Genomic DNA, 23540 nt, shown 5'->3' on the forward strand with positions numbered 1-23540 from the left:
TTCTTATTTCATTGATGGTGTGTGAGAATGTGAACCCAAGATCTCTGTTTAAGATAGAATTTAATACCATGAGCCATTTGTTTTAGCCATTTGTTTTGGAATGCAAGGGCAACAGGGGCAAAAGGTGATCTGGTAATTAAGGTGCCTTGTCGAGGCAAATGTAAGATATATGGCTACTTGTCTGCCATTTATGGATAGAAGGAAATATAGCTCTTTGTCTCCCATAAAAGGTAATAGGAAATGGGTGTATCTTTTATTATTGGTTCTAGCAAACAGCCAATAGGAATTTCAACCAGGCTGATTGGACAGAGGCAACCAAAGGAGGAGCAAAGGGGCTGGGCTGAGGAAATATAAGTGCTGGCCATCAGGGCTGGAGGGGGCAGAGCTTTGGTAACCATATACCACTGTGCCTATCATTTATTTGTCTGACAAATAAATTATTATTTTAATTTCTCTATTGCTGCGTTGAATATTTCATTCCAGCTAAGCGTTAACCACAAGCAGGGTGCTACACTAAGAACCCTCATATCTGCTGGTTCATGCTAAGCCATGGTTTGGTTTGTGCAAACTGGGTCAGTGCCAATGCAACCCCTCTCTGTGTGATCATTAGGTTCGATGGGTCTGGAAAGCTACATGCATTCACATTGCAAAGATAAAATGAAGCCTTTCAAGGTGCTTTAGTGCCAGGACACAGCAATCAAATTACCACTGGCTCTAAGTAGGCCTCCCACATGCTGCTAATCCATTGCCTGCAGCTAAATTGCAATCAGAAAAGTGCAGCATTTTATTTCTTGCAGGGAGAGGGGATCAGGTTATAAAGACCTCTTCTTCTTTTCCCAGTTCTCAGTCCCTGTGGGGTTTTTTATATATATATAAGCAATGGGTGAGTGCGCCAGCAGGCAAGGGAACTGGCTTTCAGAAAACAAGACTTAATCCATGCAGCCACTATTTGAACAAGTGCAAGCAGCAGAAATTGAGTGCCAGTCTCTGGCAAATGGAAGGGAGCGCTTATTAAGAGCTAGCAGGATTCACTGCCTGACACTTTCCCTCCAAATAAAGGTTGAAGCAACATGCAGAGCAGAGAAAGAGGTGTTCTACATCTATATCTTGTGATTCTGTTACAAAACATGGTGCAGAGACTTCGGGTAAAAACCTACACACTTGTCAGTCCCTCAAACATCTCTTGTTATCGAGTGAAATGTAAGGAAGAAGAGGAGCTCATTTAAATCCCAAACAGCCATTATTACATAATGCTGTACGAATGAAGCTAATATTTCCTGAGGGTGCTTTATAAAGGTATAAAGTACTATGGTGGAGTCTTCCAGGAATCTAGCAAAGTGTACAGGTGTTCATGGAAAGAGAGGAACAGGCTGTAGGGGTCAATGAGCCCTTCCAGACAACCTATTTATTCAGCATTCATCCTGATTCATTTGCAGGGAGACTAGACATTGCCACCTATTTAATGAGTATTCATTTTGATTTGTTTGCAGGGAGGTTACATCATGTGACTGTTATCATACACTTCCTACAAGCCCTCCAACATCTCCGATTAAAATAGGGATGTCCTAATCAATTATTTTATTATTATTATTATTATTATTATTATTATTATTATTATTCTATTTATACCATCTGACTGGGGTTGCCCCAGCCACTCTGGGCAACTTCCAACATATATAAAAACATAATAAACATTAAAAATTTACAAAGTTTCCTACCCACAAACAGACATGCACATCTGAGAGAAAGAGATAAAAAGTTATGTATTTTCAAGTGGTCGTTTTTTGTTAACTTCAGAAACAGTCTGAATACCCCAGGGACAAAATAGATACTGGTTTTGTCTGTATTTTGCTAGAGACTTTTGCCTTCACAAACAAATAAAATAATAGTGAATTTGGAAATGTTTAACCCATCTTTAATATGGAGTCGCTGTGTGAGGCAATATTAGTATATTCTCAGATTTGATGCACAACATCATCTACTAGCAACTCTGTAGGAGTAGCTTGTGCTCACTTCCAACTCCAGTACAAGAATCACTCATCCACATAATACAAAGTAAATTTACCTAATTTCACATGACATGTGATATGGGGGCGGGGAGGGAAACATGGGAGTCAGTTGCTCATAAGGGCCATTTGGTTCATTAATGAATAGGAATCTGAGTCTCTCCAGACCAGGCTGAAACATCCAACTAGCATAGCATCAAAAAATATTCCACCTAGCTCACTGGCTCACCTTGATTGGGCATCATTTAGGGCGGGGTAGTGAATGTGTGCCTTACAGATGTTATTGAGTGGTTGGGATAATGGGAGTGGCAGTCCAGCAACTTCTGTAGGGCACTACTTTGAATTTGAATACCAGACCCAGGCAGCATGATTGTGATCAGCCCTGCACCATGTGGGGAGCGGTAGCTGAAATCTTCACTTCCCAGCTGTGATCTGGGGAAATATCCCTACCCTGTGCAGCAATTAGTATTAAGGTGGAGTAGGAAAGACTCCTGTTGATGCCAATGGTCTTGCTCAAGGAAACAACAACAGAGGGTGCACTGTCTGGGGGTGATGGGAGTTGGAGTCCAACAACATATGAGACCAGAGAGCCCTGTCTTGCTCTGCTAGATAATGTTGGGATCCAAATATTCCCTTCCTCCAGTGGAGCAGTCCTTCCGTTGCTAGAAAGAGTCATTCAGCCAGAGGAGGAGGACTCCTCCTATTGGAGAAACAGAAACAAGCACTGGATCCAGCCCATTGTGAATAAAGATGAATTTATATCAGAGGGGATAAAGTAATCTCAGGAATTGTTGACAGTCTTCTGAGCGAGCAACACGTTCTTTGAGAACTGGGACTGGTACCAAGACATTCATTTAATTGGCAGATGTTATGAGCAGCCAAGTAAGCAATACATACAGGGGAATTAGTAGATCACTTGAAGCTTGTTTTAACCTCCAGTCCACTCCCTGACCATGTTGTCAAAAGTGGAATAAAATTCTAAGATGGCTTCCTGTCCTTGAGTGGTCCTCATGTGCGTGTTTTTTTCAGTTGGAAGTCTTCCAGCAGAAACAGTTGGTGAGGGAAACAGATTAGGGTCATGCCTTTTGAATTTGTGTCAGGGATTTGTAGCAGAACCTGCTTGGCTCCATTTGAGCGAAGGATGTTGACATCTTCTGAAACTGTTCCATAACATTTGGATCCCACAGAAACGTCTTCACATACAATGATTCATGCAACCACATACAACCACTGTATTTTCCAGATATGTTTGGCTTTTTTTGTCAGTGTGTATTGAATGAGGGCACAGTCAAACCATCACTGAAGTGCTTCATAACCATCTCAGATGTTAATTTATACTTAGTACCTCCTGGGGTGGTAAGCCCATGTCACTTCAGGTGGAAGCTCACATGAATAAATGTTCCTACACAACACACACACACACACACACACACACACACAATACCTGTGTATAGAAGGCTAGATGCTAGGAGGAAGGCTAGAAACCTTCTCCCTAACTCCTAGTTTTCTAGGCTCAGGGAATTCTTTTGGAATGAAGAACCATTCAGTAATACTGCCCAGGCATGGGCTTTCTACATCATTGTTATCACTAGGCTTTAGTGTGACCCTGTAGTCAGAGGCACCACAAGGTCTGTTGGGGGCCCAGGTGAGATGCTTTCTGTGTGGGAGAGTATTACCCTGGCCAGTGTCCCACTGCTCCTCTGGCAACCTCTATTTCTATCACCCTCCTGCTCTGGCTGATCCTTTATTTGCCCCAGGGGCGGCCCATCCCGATTTGCTGCTTGAGGGTCTGGGCAATTTATGTTCCAAGGGGAGTCCATTTTTTAATCACCCTTTTGCTTCAAGCTGTGCAATATTAATATCTGCAATACAGGTGACGTCAAGAACCTTTCAGTGCCCATCACCTCAACGGGGCATCTTGGTAACAAAAGGAAACTTCAAGTAGAAACCCCCTTGCTTGCTCCCAGTGTCAAATTAAACCTGCACCTTGTTTTAAATAATGAAATAGTCACTTAGAACACAGAGCAGGATCAAGGCCACAGAGGACATTTCGTATGCTGCTCCAAGATGAGCACATAGCCAGGATCCTCCCCAACGGAAGATTTCATGTCAGTGCAATCTTGGACTTGGAGATACTTGGCTCAAATAATGTGACTGATCTTAGATCTTTCCAGAAGAGCAAGGTTTCTTTTCTTCTTCTTCTTCTTCTTCTTCTTCTCCTCCTCCTCCTCCTCCTCCTCCTCCTCCTCCTCCTCCTCCTCTCTCTCTCTCTCCCCCCAACTCCATGTTTTTCTTTTTTTGACGTTCCAGGAACCAGGGGTGCTTTGCTTAACCCCCATTGCCCTTTCTGCCTGAAAGCAAAAAGGGAATTAAAAAACGTTAATGTTTTGAATAAACAAATCAAACACGTTTCTTTCCCCCACGCACCCATATGTGGAGCAGTGGCTCACAATTAATTACATTTCTCTACAAAGCAATGTGCAGGTTACAGAACACATTGAAGCCATACATCATGGTGAACCGACAGCGGTGGGGGGGACGACTTTAAGCGACTGGGATTTTGCATTGCTTGCTCTTGGGACACAGCCAACAACAACAATATAAGAGCTGGCTTGAAAGAGCCACTATCAGCAGCTGTGCTGCAGATATTGGACACGATCCACCCTACCCTGCTGCATAATCTCTGTGTTTGTGTCACTGAAGACTCCCCAGTGATCCATTGCAGGCGGCAATAATGTTATTAGAGGTTGCAAAGTGGCAGTTCTTTAGAGGACGGCACCCACTCCTGTCTAAGTGGGATGAGGCAGTCCAAGTTCAGGTGATGGAGGTAACTAGCCCGTTTGGCCTTCCCATTTGGTTGGGCTTGTTGCGCAGTGAGAGATCAGCATGAAAAGTGGTACAGAAATGTAGAACTGAAATGCTACATTTCAAACATGACCCACTCTTCCTACACAGACACGTGTTTACAGAACTGGGGCAGCAGGAAGTACAAAAAGATATGCAATCCGGTATCTGGAAACGAGAGTTGGTGTGCAGATTTAGGACAGCTTGGCTGCAAGAATTGTCAAAGACGGAGAGGGAGGAGTTTCTAACTGGAAACTGGGTTGCAGCCTTGGTTGGGGGAGTGTTGCCCACGTTGCTCTTTGGGAATCTGCTGCCTGATGTGACTGTGAAAGTTTGCCTCCACTTACATTCTGTTTCAAAGGTTTTAGGAGGGCATCTTTGTGGCCTGACCAGGGCCCTACGGTGATCTGGCTGGGGGGCCAGAGACTAGATGCCTGCTTGCTGGTGCTTGGCCATGCCGGTGGCTCTGGGCAGGGCTACCTTCTGGGAGTGGGCTTAGCTGGCCAATCACCGCCAACTGGGCATGCTCCTGGGGGGGGGGAGCGTTAAAGCACAGTGCGGCAAGGCGGACACCCACTCTGCCAGTTTGCTCAGCACTGGTGGTCTTCCTTCGCCCGAGGTGCTCTTGGACGCATTTCTAGACCATGCAATTGGAAGTGAGTTGGGCCCCAAGTGGCCAGCCTCCCATGAGAACTGAGGGACCGCCTTGGAAGATGCTCCCAAATCATCTTAAACATGCAGGCATCCATTAGCAGACAAGTCAGTACGGAAAGGCTTCCCTGAAGGCAGAAAGTTTCCCTACTCTCTGCCTTAGGCAATATGTGGGCATGTGCTCACTTTGACTGCAACAGAAGCTAGGGATGGGTGAATCTGGCCATTTCAGTCTCTCATCTTTCCAGTCCTCAGTTCTCCACATTTCCATATCAGTTTGGGGGTGGGGAGAGGTGTTTTGCTGTAGAACAGAGCTTGAGAAGCAGGAGGCACCAAATTTTAGTGTCACACAGGGCGCCACTGAAATTAGAAAGTGCCAAATCCACCACTGTCGACACAGAAACACTGGGGAAAATGACTAGCTGTATGTGGGTTATTTCTGAATTTATTTTCAGGGCATGAAAGGGAAGCCCCTCTATCTGTTCAGATTCTAAATGAACGCATGGCTTGTTGATATCTTCCGTAGTAACTGGAATAGTTAAGCTGATTTGCCAGGTAGCACAATACTAAATTTGGGGTTCCCCTGCTGCACTGTTTATTTAACATATTTATTCCCTGTTTCCCCATCCACCTTGTATTTACCATTGTTAAAATAATAAACAAAAACTAGCAGAAGCCTATAAAACAAATTGTGATGAAAGAATAAGATTATTTTATAAAGGCGACAGGCCTGGCTCCTACAGGTACCAGCTTCTTATTAGGGTTTGTTCCCCCTGCAACTTTGGCCATAGGCTGACACCTTTCCAATCCAACGACCTGCCAAGTATTTTGTAACGGATAAGTCTGTGGCAGAACTACTCTGTGAATTAAAAGCTTGCAAATAATAGAGACCAGATGCAGAATGAAGGCTCTCAAATTTATGTAGTAATCTGTTGAAATATGCTGACAGAGCTGACCAGTAAGATAAACCATCTCTTACAGGTCAGGTTACTGCCAGGTAAAAGGTTAGGGCTGCCTCTGAAGACGGTTCGGAAACTTCAGCTAGTGCCAGGTTGTTCACTGGAAGACGGTTTGAGCATATTACACCAATCCTGGTGGCTACCAATTAGTTTCCGGGCCCAATTCAAAGTGCTGGTTTTAACCTATAAAGCCTTAAATAGCTCAGGACCACAATACCTCAAGGACTGTCTCTTTCCATATGAACCTACCTGTACCCATCATCTTCTGAGGCCTTTCTTCATGTGCCTCCCCCTCGGGAGGCCTGGAGGGTGGCAACGTGAGAACGGGCCTTCTCTGCAGTGGCTCCCCGTCTGTGGAATGCTCTCCCCAGGGAGGTTCTCCTGGCGCCTTCATTATACACCTTTAGGCACCAGGCGAACTTCCTTTGTAGAGACCTATCTTCTCCCATCGAACTAATCGAAGGACCACTTCTCCCCAAAGAACCTGCCCCATATTCTGCAGTCATAACTGGGGGCCCTGCTCCATGTCCCCTCCCCACCATCTTCAGAAGAAAAGTGTGTGGAGACCAGAGATAGAACTTTGTCAGATGTGGCACCCAGGCTCTGGCCTGGACTTCCATTCCCTTCCATCTCTTTCCAGAACCAAAACTTGATTGGATTGAATTTGGGGTTGAGGATGGCCACTTAGGTTTTTCATATTTGTTTAATTGAGTAATTATTTGTTGACTTTAGAAGTATTTTAATGTGTTTTATTCCTCCCCTGCCTTTAAAAAAACAACAACAAACACCTCCATGGTACCTTTGCTCCTGAAGAAAAGACAGTGGTGTGGGAAGAAGCTACAGTGCGGTTCCTCCAATGTTACTTTCAGCTCACGATGTAACTATAATTTTTCTGAGCAGGGCAGGAAAGCGTTGCCTTTCAATGGCTCCTGGGCCACTATAAGTGCCCTGCGCCTTGTGCTTCATCAGCACAGATACCATCAACTCTTTTGATCTCCTTTGTGGTTGTTTGCAGAATGTCTCAGGTACACCATGTCATAGCCAGTAATAAAGAGAATGGAGGGCAGGCGTGAAATTGAACTACTTCTCTGTGCAAATGTTACCTGCAGTGACACTGGAAGTGCTAACAGTCCCTCCATCAGTAACAAAAGTAGAGGGCCCATTAAAGTTTTGGTGATGGCTTGCGGGATGGCTCCAGAGGCCCCTCTCGGGAGGACAGCATTTTGGAGCTATCTCCTCCCCACAAAAAATCCCCCCTGGCAGCTCCTTGAGTTGATTGCACTTGCTTCCTCTCAGATAATATAATTAACCCCCAACACCTATGCAGCAAAGACTACTTCTAGGAAACTGGAAGGGGGATGTTTAACACCTCCTCTTCCACAGTGGCACAGTTCTGCTCTGTGGGTGCATTTAGCTTCTTTAAAACATTCAGGAAAGCTGACTGCACTTCTCCTGCTATCTTGTCTAATTGTGTCCTAAGAATGCCACCTAGGATGGCAACTTCCTGTTTCACATCTTACCTCTGCCGAAAACTCCCTGTTGCCTTAGATGAGTCACCATTTCTTGGTGCCGTCTGCAACATGAGGGTAAACATTCTGGTTGTAAGAATTCATTAGTGCTTTGAACACTTAAAATAAGGGGGGGGGGGTGCTATCGGTTGTGACCACGGATGGTTGTGCGCTCCTGTTATTGAGATCCGACTGTCTCAAGAGACAATGGAGCAGTGGGCAATTTACCACCATCAGGAGCAACGCCTCAACGCCTTCCACATTCCCAGCATGTTCACACTCCTGTCTCAGTGACGTCTACACTGGTTTTGCACTAGGGTTTTACATTTCTGCTTGTGCAAGGTGCATATCTGATTTCTGGCAAGGCATCCTACCCACTGCAGCCTCTCATGCCCCTAACAAGAGCTGTTCTTGTGGCTTGGGGGATTCTTTGTAGGGCATATAGCAAAGAGGCTGCAGCGCAAAGGGGAAACTGGTGAAAACTGGATGCTTAGCCTTGTGCTAATAGTACAAGCTTATATTAATAAGGGCCACTATGGAAGGGCTCAGAGAATTTCCTAACCTCAAATTTACTCCAAGTTAGTTTCTAAAAGGTGTTCTTTCTCCCCCCCCCCCTTAAAAAATACAGCTTGTCTCATAGAAACTGCAGTCCTTTCACGCGCCAAAGCTGTAGACATTCTCAACCGTCTCTTCCTTTGGGAGTGGGTGGAGCAGAAGACAAGAGTGTGGTCATATTTTATCCCGGCAGGATGATGGAAGAGAAAGCAATTGCTGAGCCTGTGTGGAGCTTTTCGCCACCTCCGCTCCTGCGTTCCTGAAACTTGACACCTCCACTAAATTTGTTTTGTTTTGCTTTGTTCCAAAGCGCTCAGACTTCAGATGAAGGTGTCTTGACATTCACATTCATTATGTGAATGAACTGTGAAAAGAAAAGAAAAAAAGCCCGGCTAAACTCTTCTTTGTGATATTAATCCACAGCTGCGTTTTGGAATAAAACTGCTGCCATTCTTTCCCTCTGATCAGAAGCCCACAGATCATCCCACACAGCCTCTGGGGCTAACTTCAGAGGGGTGGGTGGGAAGTAGCCACTTCGCGTTGAAAAATGGGATTCCGAGTCAGTCCTTCCCAACTTGCAATTCTCCGACAGGCCACGGAGTCCTCTATGGGGAGAAAGGCACAGTAGTGTTCCCATCATTTAACACAGTAGAATCATATCCTGGGAACCAGATTGGCTTCATTTAACACCGGCTGGAGGACGTCTGTAAATAAAAGCTTCAGTTTCCTTCATGTGGCAAAGAAACATTCGCTTTGGGGCATATGTGGTTGGGAACTTGTTTTACCCTGTTATATTCTTGGCTTTCCGTGCCAGCAATTTAAATGTGAGCACCGAAGGTTGTTTGAGACAGCGCAAGCTGTGGTAATTATTTCGTTTCTCAGTTTATCGCTCCTCATAGCAGATGTCTCTTGGGATGGAGTTGCTGCAGAGGAAATAAAGAGACGGAAGATGGAAAAATAGTTGGGAAAGCGGATGGAAGTAGGTAACTTTATCTCAGTGGAGCAGGGCATCCTGAGATTATCTGAATTGGAAGAGACCTGTGCGAATCAGGCATATTAATTCACACCTGTAGAGGTCCAGGCAGAAATCTGTATACTGGCTCAGAGAAACCTCTGCTGAAACTGAAGCGTGTGAAATATTTTGACAGCCCCAATCCTACATGCCTTAGGCCCCACTACAGTTTAATCCACATGAACCTGACCCCTTTGTGCAGGAGAAACTAAGAGGCACTGTGCTATGGTGTTTGCCCCTCCAGGTGACCTGAGCAGGTGAGCCTAACCACACACTACTGCAGCAGGCTCCATTCAAGGCCTAGTCATAGTTTATCACACCACATTCCCAGCAAACTGTCGTACTGCTGACCTATGGGAATCTGATTTATAATATAAATGGATATACTGCTTTTCTCCTATTGTAGCCTGGGCAGCTTATATATAAAAAAGGTAAAGGTAAAGGACCCCTGACAGTTAAGTCCAGTCGCAGATGACTCTGGGGGTGCGGCACTTATCTCACTTTACAGGCCGAGGGAGCCGGCGTTCATCCACAGACAGTTTTCCCAGGTCATGTGGCCAGCATGACTAAGCTGCTTCTGGTGCAATGGAACACCGAAACCAGAGCAGCGCACGGAAACACCGTTTACCTTCCCGCCGGAACGGTACCTATTTATCTACTTGCACTTTTTGGTGTGCTTTCAAACTGCTAGGTTGGCAGGAGCTGGGACCGAGCAATGGGAGCTCACCCCGTCGCGGGGATTCGAACCGCCGACTTTCTGATCAGCAAGCCCAAGAGGCTCAGTGGTTTAGACCACAGCACCACCTGCATCCCGGGCAGCTTATAGCAAAGGGATAAAACACTATGATGTTGCCATATACAAATGTCACAGATTGTTATACTGTAATCAGTACCATGGAAGCCAGTGGTGGTGAAGTTAAAAGATGTTACACATTAAAATCTAGCAGTTGTCAAGCTGAAATATGTTATACCTCAAAAGCCCTTCGGGGTGAATGTATATTCCATTTCTGATAGAAAAGGCACAGATAATGCTAACCAGGTACTTTAAAAAGTTCTGTCCATTGAGGGAGGCTGCAGGTCACATGTGACAGTCTCCTCCATTCACAGTCTTTCCACATTAGGAGGGAAGATCTGAAAGGGCCAAACTCAGTCTCCCCTGCAAAGAGCAAGTAATGCTGTAGTGACCAGAGTGTCAGGCTAGGATCTGGGAAACCAGGGTTCAAATCCACACTCAGCCATGAAGCTCACTGTGTGACCTTGAGCCAGCCACAGTTTCTCAGCCTAACTTCTTCTTCTTCTTCTTCTTCTTCTTCTTCTTCTTCTTCTTCTTCTTCTTCTTCTTCTTCTTCTTCTTATTTATTTGTACCCCACTCATCTGACTGGGTTGTCTCAGCCACTCTGGGCAGCTTCCAACATTTATAAAAAGCATAATAAAACATTAAACATTAAAAAACCAACCTCACAGGGTTGTTGTGAGGATACAATTGAGTGGGGGGTGGGGGTGAACTATGTGCATCACTTTGAGCTCCTCGGAGAAGCTGGACAAAATTGTAATGATAAATAAATTTATTAAAATAAATAAATTGGGAACCCTGTGTGTTTAGGGTTCCCAGTCACAGAACATTTTCAGAACACTGAATCAAAACTTTATAAGCTGCATTCAATTTCATCCCTAAAAATGAGTGCAAGCACCATAACAGCATGTAAAACCCAGAAATCGGTTACAATGGCATTATTATTTTTTTAAAGGACTTCACCTGGTTTCAAAAAGCTCTTAAGTTAGGCACCAGGTGAGCCTTTGCAGGAAGGGAATCCCATAATCAGAGCAGCAGCACCAGAGAGGCCCTCTTCTTCATCGCTGAAAGCTTACACTTCTGAGAAGCCAGCCTCACTAGAAATGCAGCAGGACTGACAGGCTTCATCTTTATTGCACTTTGCTGCATTTCTTTCATTGCTGCGCTGCCTGGATGCTGTTCAAAGTGGGAACTAGTTTAAGATGCTGAAAAAGCAAAACAAAAAAGCAGAACCCCAAAGACACACCACCTGCCTTAGATGTACAAAACAGCCAAATGCACAATTGTTTCTCGACTTTAGACACACTTCTCCCACCCACCTGCTCACTTATATCAGAAGAGATGGAAAGGGAAGTATATTAATTTGGGGAGGGAAGATGTGTGAGGACAAAGGTGGGCATAAGTTGAAAGCAGTGGAAAGAAGCCGGGGGGGGGAGGGGGGGAGAATAGCAGCAGTAAGAAAGTGCAGCAGCAGCAGAGAAAGAGAGTGAGAGAGCCGGAAAGCAAGCCAAGAACAAGGAGCCCCTGGGCTCTGAAGAGCATATGATGTATGTTTATTCTTACCACAAACCAGAAGTATGTTCCCGTTTGAAATGGTTGAATCCACAGCTGTTTTAAAATCCCTCGGTACTTCTGAGACAAATGATCCAAGTCAGACTGTGCTAACAGGGTCAGCTTTAGAGCCAAGAGAGAACTGTGACTGATGCCGAATCATGGCAATTCCATCCCTTTTCGCATCAATCACTGCTCAGTGGAAATCCTGGGGGACTGTCAGGCTCTCATACAATGCTGTTTACATTAGAAGATGATGTAAAGCTCCACCTGAGATCCTCCACGGCTGCTGCCGGATTATAATCCAGGCTAGCCGGACAGGCATAGGCTGTTATTGTTCCAGCTGTGGGGGAGTGCTGGAAGGCACTGGGGAGCAGCTTCCTCAACCCACAGTGGCAAAGGGACAAGCGGCGATGCCCTGTAAAAGTGACTCACTGTGTCATGTCTGCGGGGCAAATATTATCTCTCCATTCCAGTTACTATGAATGAAGAACCTTGGGGAAGGGGAAATTGTGTGCCCCAAACAATCCCTTCAGTAGCTGCTCCTGATGTTGCTGTAATTGCTAAAAGAGCTTGAATGCATTTCTTCACAGCAGCCATCTTAATTCGCTTCCAAAGAGATTTACCGCCGGTAAAATATTATTTTTACTCTTTGATTCATGCCCTAAGGTGATAAACTTGCCCTAAACGCCAAAGTTAATCTGTCACGGGGGTTTTATTTTTCTTTACCCTTTTTCTCTCTCCCTCGCTCTTGCCTGCTTTGATGACAGTCTCCCCTAGGAAAGCAATTAGGGATCTCCAAACACTGTGCAATTGAGAGATCAAATTGGAGTGTAAAACAAGAACAAACAAAAAAAGTAATTCTACTGTATTGTGGATATCTTAGATCATGGGTTGGCAAACTAAGGCCCGGGGGCCAAATCAGGTCCAATCGCCTTCTAAATCTGGCCTGTGGACAGGCCGGGAATCAGCAGTTTTTACATGAGTAGAATGTTTACTTTTATTTAAAACACATCTTTGGGTTATTTGTGAGGCATAGGAATTCGTTCATAATTTTTTTCAAAATATAGTCCGCCCCCGCCCCCAAGGTCTGAGGGACAGTGGACCAGCCCCCTGCTGAAAAAGTTTGCTGACCCCTGTCTTAGTTATTAAAGGAAAGCCAGCCACATCTTGATCGACAGACTTCAAAGATCGCATCATCTAAGATAGTCCTAAATACCTGAATACCTGCCCTTTACTTTCCACAGTAATTTTAATTCACTTGACCAAGTTTGGCATGTGGCCCTCAAAAGATTGCCAGGAAAGGAATGTGGCCTGTGGGCTGAAAAAGTTTTCCTAACCCTGAGCTATGTGGTCAAAAGGTCTGGCCTAGTATATTTCCTATGTTTCTCAGATTACTATTTCATCATGCAAAAGGACTGTGGGGAATGGCCTTGCCTAGCCATTTTCAAAATCACAGGATTAATTAATGTCTGCAGCTTCCCAAGACCATTTTACTGCACAGTTTTCAGGTGCAGAAGCACCACAATAGCAATCAAAGCACACCCAGACTTTGCAAGTATTTTCTTTCTTTTTCACTTGTAAACATCCAGGAAAAACACACTGAGATGCTGAATTGCCTTAATTGCCCAGCAGTGGCAGAAGGTGAGTTGGCAGTGTTATCTTCAACCCACACAGACTGATTCTTCACCTCGCCATATGTCTGCTCAGACATTTGCTTGTCACCTGAACAAACTGCAGAGCAGCTTGGAAACTTCATGAAAGCAGCGGTCCATTTGCTAGAGATGTAATTAAAATGCCTCCCCACCCCCCACCCCGCCAGCCAGCTCCTGCTGAAGAATCCAAGAATATGGTTTTGTTGCTGCTGTTGCAACCCTTGCTTTCCCCTCCTGACTTTTTATCTGTTAGGATCTTTAATCTATTAAACAGACACTAAACAATATCCACTGTGATTCTTCAAGAAGTATTGTAGGAAACTGATGGGCATGTCTGCATTCTTGTGGGAAAAACCCTGCTAAATCAAATCAGGAGTGAGCAACCTCAGCTTAATTTCATGCAGCCCATGGCCTTCTTTCATGTAGGCAAAAATGTGGGGAAAGGGGTTGTACCATCTATTTTTGGCACTGGCTCTATCCACTTTTGCCTCTGGAGTAAAGATCCTTTAAGCATTTGAAAAATCTGTTAGGAGAATTCATGTATCTTTTCATTAGCTGTCTCTAGGTCCTTAGGCAAGTCCATTACAATGTCCCACAGCCAGAGGATGTAACTGCTTGCAATATTATTGTTTTTTCCCCATCACTCTGTTTTCGGTAACAATCAGAATGGATCAGTCATTTCTCAGTATTATCCAGTGACTACACTGCATCTAACAACAAATGTTGCCTACTTTAGAAATTGGCATTATAATATCCATATTATACTGCTCTGTGTTATGTATCTCTTCTTGAACCAGTTAGTTCCAGAAACAAGGAGAACAGCTAACCCTTTTCAGTTTTTGGGTAAACTCAATGAACAAGGATACATTAAAAAATCGCAAAAAAAATTGCGGGTGTTATATGATTGCCAGCTGTGTGCTGTGTAAATCTGTTCAGATGAAATTGAATGGCACTGACTATAATAGACGGTCGGATTTGGGATTAGGCCAATGGAAAAGAGGAAGTTGTTCTTTACTAGCTGATACACATTTTAATTTATAGTGTAATGGATGATTCCAATTACCCCTGTTTAGAGTGGCCAAATAAGGCTTAAGTACGAATACAGTCACTCAGTCTGGAATTACATACAATATTCAACAACATATATTGCTTGTTCCATCTGTGTATAGTGGGTGCCAGCCATTTCTCAACTTGGATTCTGTTTCACAGAACAGGGCTGGTCTTAGTTACTGTGGTGCAGGAATTTAATATTTTGGGGACTCGAAAGAGAAACTCTTCTGCTTGAAGGAGAAACAGAAAGCAAGGAGGCAAGGAAATAAAAAGAAAACATTGTGTTGATGATGGGTGGGTAGCACAAGGAAAGAAACCTGTTTTCTGCTATTCAGACTGCATAGTATTCTAAGAAATTCCATCAGATATTTTGAATTTCCCCCCCCTTCCTCTTTCCCTGTGTCCTGTTCATTCATGAGCTGTGAGATATAGGAGCTCTTTCACTCCTTAATCCACATCAGGAGACCTGGTGGCGTTCCACTTTCGCAGTATGATCCGTTTGCCTATGAAGGTGACCCTGCTATGTTCTTCAGACATGCCTGCATTTTGATGCCATGATGATGCACAACAGCCTGGAGAAACTGAACAGAATTTGTTTAGGATCGTATTGATTCTTATAATTTTCAGAAAATCTGCCACTAAAATACAGGAAGCAGAGAGACAAGAGTCCAACTCTAGGTTTTAAAACATTAAAATATAGTCTATATTTTTTTGAAAGCCTTTTTTTTTTTTTACAGTAGATACATGTGACATGTTAAATAATGCTCTCAGTTGAACTATACCCCTGTGTAGAAATTATCTGAACTGATACACTTTTGTTTCCCATAGCTATGCAAAACTTCCTGATCCTTGCCCTTTTACCAAAAGAAAAAAGGGGAGGGGAGAATTTCAGGTGTTACTGTCTTGTAGGAGGAGAATCAATTTAAGTCAGCCTAATATTTGATCATACATAAACACTGTGAGCTGCTAGGTCTGTGCTGAAGTTTAGGGTTTCTGTTTTGTTTTGCTTTTTAAAAAACAAATAAAATAAAATAAACTTTTTCTCCTTGAATGTGAGCACATCTCATTCTGGGCAATGCAGAGGCCTGTGAGGGCGTTCAAGTGTTTAACTGGGCCCACCCTAAATTAGAACATCAAGACAAAAGCAGACATCTGAATATGAACAGGCTCTTTTCAGCACCTCCTCTCAGCAAACTGAATAGTAGATAAAAGGGGCCTGAGGGGAGTTTGGAGTCCATTATTTATCTATCCCCAGGGGCCCTTCCCCCATTCGGTGGTTCTATACACTGGGCCAGATTGGGCTTTTAAATCTCAGACTGCGGGAGGGCAGTGCTGCACTACGGCAAGAGGAGAGCCAGGAGCAGTTCTGCTTCCAAAAGCGTTTTATAGGCCGAAGCCGCTTGCGTGGCCTTTTCTACGACCCATTGTGAATGGGGCCCAGGCCATAAGGCTTCGGCACTGCTGCTCGGCTACCCCCATCGCCTTGGCAACAGGCCTTTGGAGTAAACCTTTTGTAGGACGGTCCGTCCTACTTTACATAGGACTGTCCTCTATCTGAAGGCCTTGTCCTTTGGAAAGGCTGCTCAGTCCAAGCCTGGTTCCAAGGCAGACAAGCCTAAGAAGGGAGAGCAGGCGAGGCCCATGAATGTGTGAATCTGGACAGCAGACTGAGCAGCCACACGAGTCACCCGGCCACAGGCTTCTCCACAGTGATAGGGTGCACTCAGTTTCTTTTTAAATGTCTACTTTTGCACCTGTGTTTCTGAACTAGCAGGTGCAGATTTTATTTAAACACATTGCCTCCTTGTAATGTAGAATTGTCTATTAAGGATATAACACTTGGGCGGGGAATGTGTTTAGAGGCCACAGTGGTTATGGTGGTCAGGATTCATTGCAGGGCTGATCCTGTACAAGTTGCCACTCACTGATCCAAACACATTCGGATAAGCATCGTGACCAGCCAGGTGCTTCACTCACTCAAATGCACACCTGCACTCACGCCGTTTTTGCAGCAACAATGGGCAGTTTAAAAGAAAAGGAATAATACATGGTGCTTTTTTATCCTCAGGAGACTTATCACCAGTTTTCTGTTGGTTTTATACGAGCTTACAGGCATGGCTTTCCCCAAAGAATCCTAGGAAATGTCGCTAAGTGGGAATGCTGAGATTCCTAGTCCCCCTGAATTCATCTAAAAACCTACATTTCCCAGAGTTCCCTGAGAAGAGGAAATTGTTTGTAAACCACTTTTTGTATAGAGATGCCCTAGATGTTATTGGTTGTTCTCTACACCTGAGGGCCTCCAGATGTTTTGGGCTACAACTCCCATCAGACCCAGCCAGGCAGTAAGGACAGCAGCATGCGGAGAAAATGAAATGCAGTCTCTAACCCTGCAATGTTCTTGCAAACAAGTACAGTGGTACCTCAGGTTACATACGCTTCAGGTTACATACGCTTCAGGTTACAGACTCCGCTAAGCCAGAAATAGTGCTTCAGGTTAAGAACTTTGCTTCAGGATGAGAACAGAAATCGTGCTCCGGTGGCACAGCAGCAGCAGGCCCCATTAGCTAAAGTGGTGCTTCAGGTTAAGAGCGGTTTCAGGTTAAGAACGGACCTCTGGAACGAATTAAGTACTTAACCCGAGGTACCACTGTATTCAGGCAACAAGATATCCTGAACTCTGGTGTGCCCAGCAGGTAAGGGACACAGTCCCAAGGGCAAAGCAGCCAAGCCATAGTTCATCAACAGAGAAAGCTGAGTAGACGCAGAATTGTTGCCTTGCTTCCTTTTTATCCTTCTCAGTCTTGATTGCTGCACCTGAGTTTGCTCCAGCTGAGTAGCTGTGTCTCTCCTCTTAATGAAGCATGTGATTCTCACCTGCCCTGAGTTTAATCCCAGAACTAACAAGGCCCATGATCTCCACCTAGTTCAGTAGTGAGCTAGGCTTTTTTCCCTTGCCGGAGTTAGTCTCCTGCAGTGTGCTTCCTGCTGTTCCTGGTGCATCAGAGCCGGCTGTGCCTGTGAAGATGGGGTCACCTCTGGTTCTGGTGAGGTGTCCCCCTCTCCTGGCTCCCCTGAACTGTCAGCTGTCCCTGCAACATCCTCTGATGTCTGGTGAGTACCTCCTAAGTCCCCAACCTCCCCTTCCCCATCTTCAGCTTGTCTCAGTCTATACCAGTCCTGGCTACACCCCACGCCAGAATCCCGTTCCCCTTCCTCGGTGTCCTGCCAGTTCAAAGTGTCCTACCATTTTAAAGTGCGTTTGTTAAAATCGAAGTAATGGTTTGTGTGATTGTGGCCTCTGTTCCCATATGTTCCCATAATGTCACTTTGAAAATCTTCGCACTGTGAAACCAAAGAAGGAACCAACTGAACTCTGCTGCCATTTTGGATCCCTATTGGCCAGGAATATAAACACAGAAAACAGAAACTAAAAGACTGGGAATCGGCTTGGCTGGCCCCCAATTTTTGAACATTGGCATTACTTCTGGATTCTCTCCATACTGAGCTTTAGGGATATATGCAACACTCAGTATTTTTGTGTGTTATATTCAGTGCTTTTTTTTCTTTAAAAATGTTTAGGGGTACTCTCATTTTGACTCAAGAAAATCACCATTTTATAGTTCAAATCAGGAAAAATAAATACAGTAAATGGACAAAAGTACAAAGAACATGCATTACTCATATTGAAATACTGCCCCCAGTGAAGCCAAACTTTCATTAGTAAAACACCACACATCCACACTGCTTCACACATTAAACACTCGCTTCCATCTGAGACTCGGAAAACATTGTGACAGGAAATGAGGCCGCCATCAGGGGTAGCAACAGAACTGACAATTCACCGTGCTATTCAATGAAAATGACAATTCACCATGCGAGAGAAGAAACTAAAACTTAAAAAAAAAAATTCTTCTCCCATAAAATGTTTAGGGGTATGAGTACCGCTGCATCCCCCCAGAAAAAAAGCACTGGTTCTATTCACTTTTACATGTCCAGTTTTGGGGAAGCTGTCAAGCTGGACACTTCAAACTTTGAAATGCTGTATCTGTGATTGTCAGGATACTATTTCAAACTTGCTGAAGTCATGTTAAGCTGACTTCAAGAACCAGTTTGGTTTATTTATTAAATAGTCTATTTTAGGAACTTTGTTAGGGTTTTTTCTGCACTATTTGAATACAGTAGTGAGGCTAGGTGGGAGTTCATTTTAAGCTGGGTTGGCGTGATCTTCAAACCTTCCTTCTTCCTACCCACCTTGTGCTGCTCACCGTTTGAATGGGTTCTTTTTTTCTAGAACTCACAAATGGATATGGGAGGCAAAATGAAACTGCCTAGCAGCAGCATCCTATTTATTGCAATTATTTATATCCACTCTTTCAGGACACTAATCTTTCCAAGGTGCCTTATAAGAAACATAAAAAAGACTTTAATGAAATCGCAGTAGTAATATTAAACTATCATAATTCATCAGAATTCTTTCCATAGAGCACATGGTGGTAGAAAGTGCAGAGAGGGCAGGGAAGAGACAATTGAGCTAGAGAAGGCCATGATTTTTTCCGCCAGCTTTCCTTGTTTCTCTCCTAGAATCATTCCCAGAAGAGAGCTGGTGGAAATTTGCCCAAGGTGTGAGTCTGTGAGCAGAGGAATATCCAGCTGGAGCCGGCTCTGAGATGGCCTTCATCTGCCTCCCTCAGACATTTATGTGGCATTTCAAAACTTCACTGGGAACTCATTCTTAAGAGTCCATTCACACAACACAGCAATCATTGCAAAGGAACTGTAGAACCTGCAGATTGGGTTCCCAAATTATGTTGAACCTGCTCTGTGTACCTGCTGTGATACAGAATATTCAGATTCTGGAGCACTGACACAAATAGCTGAAAAACGATGTTCACAATGGTTTACATAAACAATGCCTGGCATTAGATTCATACAGCCAGCCGATAGATCTACTCTTTTCTAGCAGCTAATACCCACTTAGGTGGTCTTCTGAATAGACCCTAATTCAAGTGTAGCTTGAAAGCCTGTTTACACAGATCATCACATGTCTGCAGAAAAGTAGGACAGACTTGGTTATTAATCTGCAGTTTTAAGTAATTCACCTACAAGTTAAACATTCTTCAGGTACCCAGCTCAAGTGATAACAGATGAATAGTTTTCTGCGTATTAAGTAGGCTTAGATTTAAGCCCCTTAGACCTTTTTTTTCTAATTAGCAGTGACAGGTATAGCTGAGATGTTTCAGGTATGCATATTCAGCAAGTGAGTTATATTATAAATCCAGATTTTGGAATATTTACATGTTAACGTCATAAAAGCTTATCTCCAAAGCCCTAAGCACTAGACATCGGCTGTTAGTATCAATGTTGTTTGGCACCTGAAGGATCATTCAAACTTAGTTGTTTCTGTGGGAGATCTGCAACCACAGGAATATTAATATGTAGTGATGTGTTAGTATATGCTGTATCCGTGTGTGTGTGTGTGTGTGTGTGTGTGTGTAGAACAACAATACAATAATTATGGTAACTCTAAACAAATATTGTTTCCCTTCCTGCTTACCTTCCCAGAACTCCTTAACTGCAAGCTTCCCCAAATTTGATGGCTATATCCCAGGTGAATATATATTTGGAAAACTGTAAGCCTTCTGTACACAACTCCAGTTGAGCTGAAGGCACCTGAGATTTCTCTGCTTCTGTTACTTATATTTTCTTAGGCAGTAGTACTCTCTCCGCAAAATTGCATAGCATAGCATAGTAAAGAAGTGTGTACTCACCAACCAATGAAAAGTTAGCAGGATTGGCGATGGGTCCTCCCAGAGGCAAGGTGCTGCTGCATAGAGGGTTCTTTCACATGCCACCACTCCTCAAACTTCACCTCGTGTTGGGACCACAATAAGGGCCTGCCCTGCAGATGAATTGTTCCTTTGGATATTTGGGTCCCAATACATTTAGGGCTTTATATGTTAGCACAGGGTGGCAGGTGGTGCTGTGGTCTGAACCACTGAGGCTAGGGCTTGCTGATCGGAAGGTTGGCGGTTCGAATCCCCACGACGGGGTGAGCTCCCGTTGCTCGGTCCCAGCTCCTGCCAACCTAGCAGTTCGAAAGCATGTCAAAGTGCAAGCAGATAAATAGGTACCATTCCAGCGGGAAGGTAAACGGTGTTTCCGTGCTCTGCTTTGGTTTCGCCAGAAGCGGCTTAGTCATGCTGGCCACATGACCCGAAAAAACTGTCTGCGGACAAACGTCGGCTCCCTCGGCCAGTAAACAAGATGAGCGCCGCAAACCCAGAGTCATTCGCGACTGGACTTTACTATCAGGGGTCCTTTACCTTTACCTTTTATGTTAGCACAGGGGTCACCGACCTAAGGCCCATGGGTCAGAAGCAGCCCATGGAGGTCGTTTGACCAGCCCAGTAGCCGCCCCCAAACTGAGGTGCCCGTTCGCGCACTGCGCTAAACCGGCGCAGTGCAACACAGGGACTCACTTCCGCGGTGCCAGAAATCGCATCTGCGCATGTGCAGATGCTGGGAATCACGTCTGTGCAGACACAGATGCCAAAAATTGTGGGCGCGCACACAATCCAGCCCACAGAGGGATTTCCGCGGGACCGATCCAGCCCAGGCAAGATAAACCTTGCCAACCCCTGTGTTAGCATAAGCAATTTGAATTGGGCTTGAGAATGAATCATTAATTAGTGCAGATCCTTTGAAAGTGGTGCGATATGAGTCTGGTCAAGAGCACCCATCCTAGTTGCTATACTTAATCCTAAGAGGGTTCCAGGAACTGGTTTGTGACGCAGGTTTTGGTGAATCATACCGCTCCAAAATGCAGTATATACGTAAGTGAATAAGGGGGTACAAAACAGTCACATTGGCTTCAAAAGAGGAAAATTATAAAGATAAAAAATAAGAGGACTATTAAAAAGGAAGCTGAAAGTCAAGGGTGCCAGTTCTCTCCAGAAAGCTTGATTTATTAAACTTCCATAATATTTACATATTTCTCAGATCAGGAAAGGTTCCTCCAAGCCCAAAATGCTGATAAGCAGATGTAAGAAATTTATTATTAAGAATAATGTGCTTTTATTAAAGCTTTTTCATACTACAATAAGATAAAAAAAACTAAATAAAAACAAAAACAGAAAGAGAAAAGAAAAGGTAATTTGGAAAAAAGATTTATTTAAGAAATTTTATAAACTGTAGTCAAAAACTCTAAGCAGTGTACATAAAACAGTAAAATAATTATCAATAATATACAGATAAAATCAGCAAAATTTAGAAAAAATTATACATAACTAAATTATATGCCCAGATAGGGTTGCTAATATCTATAGCTAAAGTATATATTAGTAGGCACCTAAAACAATATAGCAAAGGTGCCTTCTAATAGTCAGCATTCTGCGCTAAGTGCAATTTCCAAACTCACCACATAGGGTGCACTGCAATACTCCAGTCTTGAAGTTAAAAAGAATTAAAATACATACTTACCAAGTGTGTAGAACAGGGGTCAGCAACCTTTTTCAGCCGTGGGCCAGTCCACCGTCCCTCAGACCATGTGGTGGGCCGGACTATATTTTGGGGGAAAACACACGAATTCCTATGCCCCACAAATAACCCAGAGATGCATTTTAAATAAAAGCACACATTAAAGGTAAAGGGACCCCTGACCATTAGGTCCAGTCGTGACCGACTCTGGGGTTGCGGCGCTCATCTCGCTTTATTGGCCGAGGGAGCCGGCGTACAGCTTCCGGGTCATGTGGCCAGCATGACTAAGCCACTTCTGGCGAACCAGAGCAGCGCACGGAAACGCCGTTTACCTTCCCGCCGGAGCGGTACCTATTTATCTACTTGCACTTTGACGTGCTTTCGAACTGCTAGGTTGGCAGGAGCAAGGACTGAGCAACGGGAGCTCACCCCGTTGTGGGGATTCAAACCACCGACTTTCTGATCAGCAAGTCCTAGACTCTGTGGTTTAACCCACAGCTCCACCCGCGTCCCAAAAGCACACATTATACTCATGTAAAAACACGCTGATTCCTGGACTGTCCATGGGCCGGATTGAGAAGGCAATTGGGCCGCATCCGGTCCCCGGGCCTTAGGTTGCCTACCCCTGGTGTAGAAGAACAAGTCTCGCTGAAGAACAACATGCTTCTGCAAGGTAGAATCCTGTCTTTCTAAACTTTTGAGAATGTCACTAAGCATGTAGATGGAGTGATCAGTAGACCCTGTGCACTTGGACTCCATGTTCCAGAAATAGCCAGTTAGACCCTGCAGAGTTGCCCCGAGACAACATAAGCTCAGATTCAGTATAAGGCAATATCCTAAATGCTTAAAAAACAAAAAACAAAAACACCCTACACAGAATATCACCCTGTATGCATCTTTATGAGAGTAGGAAGTCTGACCTGGTGTGATTACTTTGACAGATACCACTTCCTGGCAGTGATCTGCTCGAGCGTTACATCTGGGGGGGAAAGTGTTGCTCTGGTTTTTCATTCTCAGGTTGTTGGTGTTTTTTGTTTTGTTTGGGTTTTTTTGAATTTCTGTTGCTTGATTTTTGCTGTATGTATCTCTTTCTATCATGTTGCATGCCATTCTGGGAACTCTTGTAGGCTTTAAATGCCCAAAGAAATAAGCAAATGAGCTGCTGCACCCCTATGAATCGGTCGTACTGGTCAGATGTTAGTTCCTTCATGTGATTATGTCCATGGGAACAACTCCCTGTACAGAAAGCTTTAAGTTCAACTGGGTGAGAAAGCAAGAGGGCGTTACGTTGGCTTGCCCGTCACTGGAAGTACAGTTACGCCAGTACAGTAGCAAAAATGCAGCTTTAAATATTACAACCAGAACAAACAAATAATCACCATGTTTGACAAGAGTGGGACAAACAGTCATGAAGTAGGAGGAGGAAAAAAAGAGCATTTACTCATGTTGCAACCGTTAGGTTCCATTAGCAGTTAACCA

General features: G+C 44.2%; 1 long non-coding RNA gene across 1 annotated transcript; it reads right to left on the reverse strand.

Annotated features, from left to right (window-relative positions):
* Positions 1-6647: 6647 nt before the first annotated feature.
* Positions 6648-16915, reverse strand: LOC310661134. The gene is made up of 3 exons (XR_014503760.1): positions 15368-16915; positions 11293-11505; positions 6648-9446 (listed from the first exon to the last, which is right to left on the reverse strand). It is a non-coding gene; the product is annotated as an uncharacterized lncRNA (long non-coding RNA).
* Positions 16916-23540: the final 6625 nt, after the last annotated feature.

This window comes from Podarcis tiliguerta (assembly GCF_965153285.1).
Source record: "Podarcis tiliguerta genome assembly, chromosome: 12".
Classification (NCBI taxonomy): domain Eukaryota; kingdom Metazoa; phylum Chordata; class Lepidosauria; order Squamata; family Lacertidae; genus Podarcis; species Podarcis tiliguerta.